Genomic DNA, 5,413 nt, shown 5'->3' with positions numbered 1-5,413 from the left:
TCCCCCGCCCCCCGCCCCTCGGCAGCCCCCCTGCACCTTTGGCTGCACGCCGCTCCTCACCCCTAAGCGTCACCGACATCCCCACCGGCTGCGCAACAGCGGAGGGTTGGACACCGCCTGGCAAAGGGTTAGTGACAATGTCTCTCCCCATGACCTTGCCGCAGGCCTGGCAGCTGCCCCATCATCTGAGCTGGTTGGAGCCTGTCTTCCTCACGTGCGGTTCCTCCAAGCTTCATCACGTCAGATTCGAACGACGCCGCTGAGAACCCGCACAAGAAGGCCAGGACGTCTCCATACCCTGGCTCTAAAGTGGAGCGAAGCCAGGTCCCCGACGAGAAAGTGAGCTGGCTGGTCCAGTGGCCAGATTACAAGCCTGTCGAGTACACTGCGGGTTCTGTCTTGGCCCAGCCCTCGTGGGCAGATCCCCCGATGGGCGAAAGGAACTTCTCGCCTAAATTCAATGAGGAGGATGGGCATGTTGAAAGAAGGAGCCAGAATGGTTTGTATGAGGTCGAGAGTGGCAGACCTAGAAATCCCACGGGTAGAACAGGGCTGGTGGGCAGAGGGCTTTTAGGGCGGTGGGGTCCCAATCACGCTGCTGATCCCATCTTAACCAGGTGGAAAAACGATAGCAAGGGAAAGAAAGTGATCCATCCTGTTTCTGAGAGAAACGTCCTGCAATTTGTAGCCATCAAAAGGAAGGACTGTGGAGAATGGGCCCTCCCAGGGGGAATGGTGGAGCCAGGAGAGAAAATTAGTACCACATTGAAGAGAGAATTTGGGGAGGAAGCCATGAATTCCTTACAGAAATTTAGAGCAGAAACACAGGATTTGGAGAAACAACTGCACAAACTATTCAGTCAGGATACTTTGTGGTCTATAAAGTTACGTGGATGATCCCTGAAACACAGATAATGCGTGGATGGAAACTGAGGCTGTGAACTACCACGACGATACAGGTGAGATAATGGATCATCTTTCTCTGGAAGCTGGTGATGATGCCAAGAAAGTGAAATGGGTGGACATCAACGATCAACTCAAGCTTTATGCCAGCCATTCCCAATTTATTCAACTCGTGGCTGAGAAACGAGGTGACCATTGGAGGGAGGGCATGTCCTCCAACTGCCATGATTAGTGACTTGGAGTCTCATGAAAGCCTGTGGCCTTCAAACGGACGTGGGTGGATATGAAACAAACAGCCCGGAACTCCCACCGAACAGGACAGGGAAGGAACTTCTTTTGGTGACTATTTACAAAACTCTTCGCACTATGAAGGCTTTGTGTCAGGGGATAATATTAGACAAACATAGGAGATCAGGATCACAAACTTTTCGATTTTCCAATTGAAAGCAGAATATAGTCACCTGTTGTATTCGTTGTGTACGTGGCTTTTAACCACATTGTGCAACTAATGCTCTTTGAAGAGTTGTAGGTGGTACAAAGGTAACTTCTTACGAACTGTAGCCTTTACTTTTAGCTAGCTTGCATTTGTCATTCCTTTTTTTTTTTTTAAAGATTTTTTATTTATTTGACAGAGACAGCCAGCGGAAGGGGGAACACAAGCAGGGGGAGTGGGAGAAGAAGAAGCAGGCTCATAGTGGAGAAGCCTGATGTGGGGCTTGATCCAATAACGCTGGGATCACGCCCTGAGCCGAAGGCAGACGCTTAACGACTGCGCCCCCCAGGAGCCCCCTCCCTTTTTTTTTTCTACTGATGTGTTTGAGTGTGGTCTAATCTAATGTATAACCTGATTTTTTGGGATAACATTTGTTTTTCAAATTGAGTTTTATGTGGACTCGTATTCATTGCTTTCAAGAATGAAAGCTCTCTGGTTATTCTTGTTTTTAGGATCTTTAGTTTTACAGGAAAAGTTTCATCTCTATTTTATTCATAAGGATCAAGTACTTATGAATGAGCCAGAAAAACAAAATGCAGCCACAAAATGAGCTTAACATCCAGCCCTCTGGTTGTCAGAACTATTTCTGAACAGAATGGACTAAGCTCAGGATATGTGTTTCCTCTCCTCTCAGGAGACTCGATAAATGTGAATAACTGTTGTGAAGAAATCTTTGTCAGGAGATGTATGTAATCCCAGCCTAATAAAAATACAGTTCATATCTGCCTTTTCTCAATTAAAAAATATACATATATATGTATATATATGTATATAAGTAGAGAAGGTTTTCATCAGTTTGCAAACACAGAGATGCTTCTCTGACAGTCAAGAATGAGGGATTCTGGTAGCATCACATTTCTTTCCTCTCTTGTCACCTAAGACAAGCCAGTTAACTTTATTGGTACGTAATACAACATACGGAAAATAAACTCAAGCCGCTGCAATGCGCCTTTTACGGCTAGAGGGGAGAAGACTGCTGCGGGCTTTGGCAACTTCGTAAGAAAGCACCTTAGTACCTGTAGCTAACGGTTCTCTCCCCTTACTGTGTACACACGCTCTTCGAAGTGCGTTATGTACAGTGACTTGTTTATTCCTAAGGGACAACCTCTGAGGAGGGTACTCTTCTGTCACATGTTGGGCTCCCTGGGGAGAAGTCTCTGAGGGGGAGGTTAGCATTGCAAGATGTTTCTTAGGGACAGGTTTTGGGATGAGCTCCTGGGGGAGGGAGGAGAAGGAAGCTGGGTAGAGTGGGACATTGAAGTTGAAGCCCAGAGAGGACATCAGCCAAACCCGCGTGGAGCTCAGGAGCTGGAAGGCCCTTCTAGCTGCTCTGAACTGGGAGTTCAGGCCTTCAAATCCCTTGTTGACCAGTCACTGGATGGGGGTTGCCCCTGGAAGGAGGTGTGACCTTGGGAGAGACAATTTCCTCAGGCAAGGCAATCCCAACAGAGGGCTGACAGCCGAAGGCCATCTTCTGGTAACACTCCAAGCAGCTAAGAAGGGGTGTCTGGGGAAGCGGAGGGCACGGGCATTACAGGGTCTACCACATATTCTTATCCCTGCTTTACAGATAACAGCGGAGGCAGAGAGAAGGTATAGAACTTGAACCACGTTGTACAACCAGTCAGTGTCGGTGGGAATAGAGCACGGCCTGTGGGGTGCCGTGGCTTTCCTCCTGACCACTGTACCATAGTCCCTCCTGCAGTTGCACTCCCATAGTCCCCAGGCTCCCTGTGCAGTGTTCCTTTAAAAAAGAAAAGAAATTGCTATTATATCTCTTCCTACATGCACGTTTGGTCAAAGCTCCCTCTTCTAAACCTGAAGGACATGTGCATGGTCTCTATTATTTTCTCTTGAAAGATGTATTTACGTGGGTGATGATGACTGTTAAACGGTTCACCCATGGATGCCCAGCTTTGTTGATGCTCAGGAGCAAATTTAATACACCGCTTTTCTTTGTGAATTCTGCAACTGCTTGTTTTAGGATTGAGCCATTTGTCCTATATATTAGTCTCATTCCAGTAACTTTTCCAGATGAGATATGCTCCCTGTCTATTTGAATAATTGAGGCACCTGCTTGGCCAAGCATATTTTGAACGTTCCTCAACCTACTTCATTATTTTTTTTCAAAATATAAGCTCCTTAAAGAAAAGACACTTGGGGCACCTGGGTGGCACAGCGGTTAAGCGTCTGCCTTCGGCTCAGGGCGTGATCCCAGCGTTATGGGATCGAGCCCCACATCAGGCTCTTCTGCACTGAGCCTGCTTCTTCCTCTCCCACTCCCCTGCTTGTGTTCCCTCTCTCGCTGGCTGTCTCTATCTCTGTCGAATAAATAAATTAAAAAATCTTTAAAAAAAAAAGACACTTGTGCTTACACACACACACACATGTACACCCACACTAATTATTGCAAACCCCCTGAAATAACGAAGGTCTAATGTCTCAAATTTAATATAGCTAGAACAGAATTCTTGATTTTTTTCCCCCAAGAACTCTTAATTTTTTCTCCCAAGAAAACTTTCCTCCATCAATCTCCTCTGGTAACTGGCACCCAAATCTATGCAAGTTGCACAAGACAACAAAGAATTATCCTAGATTCCTTGCTTTCGCTCATTTCCCACATCCAATCCATCTGCAAAATTTTGCTCCACCGCCAACAAAATATATCCTAAATCATTCCCTGCTTTCTGCCTTCACTGAACACCCTCGTCAGGCCACCATCTCTCCTTCTCTAGACCTGTTGCAGTCACAATCCCCACAGGCCCTCCTCCTTCCACTCTCATCCTCTCACAGGTCAATTTCTGCAAAAAAAATGAAATGACATTTTAAAGAATGTCAGTCATAGTGTGCTCCATCTCTCTTAAAACCATGCAATGGTTTCTTTTTGTACAAACACAAACTCCTTACCCAAGCCTACCTGTTCTGAATAGTCCCTACATCTGGTCTGACCTGGTCACATTCCACCCTCGGCTAGTCTAGCCTTTCTCTTCCTGTCATATTTCCTATTTGCTTCTGCCTTACAGCCTTTGCTTTGCTTTTGCCCGCCTAAAATATTCCTTCTGTATCTTCACAAATAGGCCCCTTAGATTTGTCAGATCTCATTCAAATAACACTTCTTCAGAAAGAGTTTTCCTGGCCACTTAGTCTAAAGTAGCCTACCCAATCTGTTTTCACTCTTCCACCTTGTTTTATTTTCTACATGGTGTTTAGCACCAGCTGAAATTATCTTATATATTTCTGTCTGCTTACAAGTGAGTGTAGGGATTTTTTCTGTCTTATTGACTGCTCTACCTCCAGTATCTAGAATAACGTCTGGCATGTCCACAAATCCTTTGCTGCTAACAGTTTTCTATATACTCTCGTCTTTTTTTTTAAGTGTATAAATGTGATCACATTATTCTTCATCTAACTTTCTTATTTAAAAAACATTTCATCTTGAAATAATTTTGGATTTACAAAAAAGTTGCTGAAATAGTACATAGAGTTCTTGTATAATCTTTCACCCAGCTTCTACAAATGTTGAGAACTTATTTATACAATTATTGAAACCTGAAAATTAACATTCGATTTAATATTTTTTACTATTCACTAATCTATAGATCTTGTTCAAAATTTGCTAATCATCCCACTAATGTTCTTTTTCTGTTCTAGAATCCAAGGATTCCACATCTCATTTAATTGCCATGTCTCCTTTATTTCCTCCAAATGTGGGAAAATTCCTCTTTTTGTCTCTCACGATCTTGACACTTTTCAAGGTGTTGGCCAGTTGTTTTGTTAGAATGTCCCACAATTTGGATTATTCTACCATTTTCTTATGAATAGGTCAAGGTTATACATCTTTGGCTCAAATACCACAGATGTCATGTTGTTTGGCTAAACTTTTATACTGAAAAAATTAAGGTTTATTTTTCAATGTAATCACTACCAGATACTAACTAGTATATGCTGTATTTTATTTACAATTTTTTTTAAAGTGAGCTCCACACCCAGCGTGGGGCTTGAACTCATGACCCTGAG

At 44.0% G+C, this 5,413-nt stretch overlaps 1 pseudogene; it reads left to right on the top strand.

Moving 5' to 3' along the window:
* LOC109489312 overlaps positions 1 to 1,135 on the top strand; it is a 9,964-nt pseudogene extending 8,829 nt beyond the window's left edge.
* The last annotated feature ends 4,278 nt before the right edge of the window (positions 1,136 to 5,413 follow it).

The sequence above is a fragment of the Ailuropoda melanoleuca genome, chromosome 6 (assembly GCF_002007445.2).
Source record: "Ailuropoda melanoleuca isolate Jingjing chromosome 6, ASM200744v2, whole genome shotgun sequence".
NCBI classification, from domain to species: domain Eukaryota; kingdom Metazoa; phylum Chordata; class Mammalia; order Carnivora; family Ursidae; genus Ailuropoda; species Ailuropoda melanoleuca.
The sequence above is the reverse complement of the archived record's forward strand: the minus strand, read 5'-3'. Positions and strand labels throughout refer to the sequence as shown.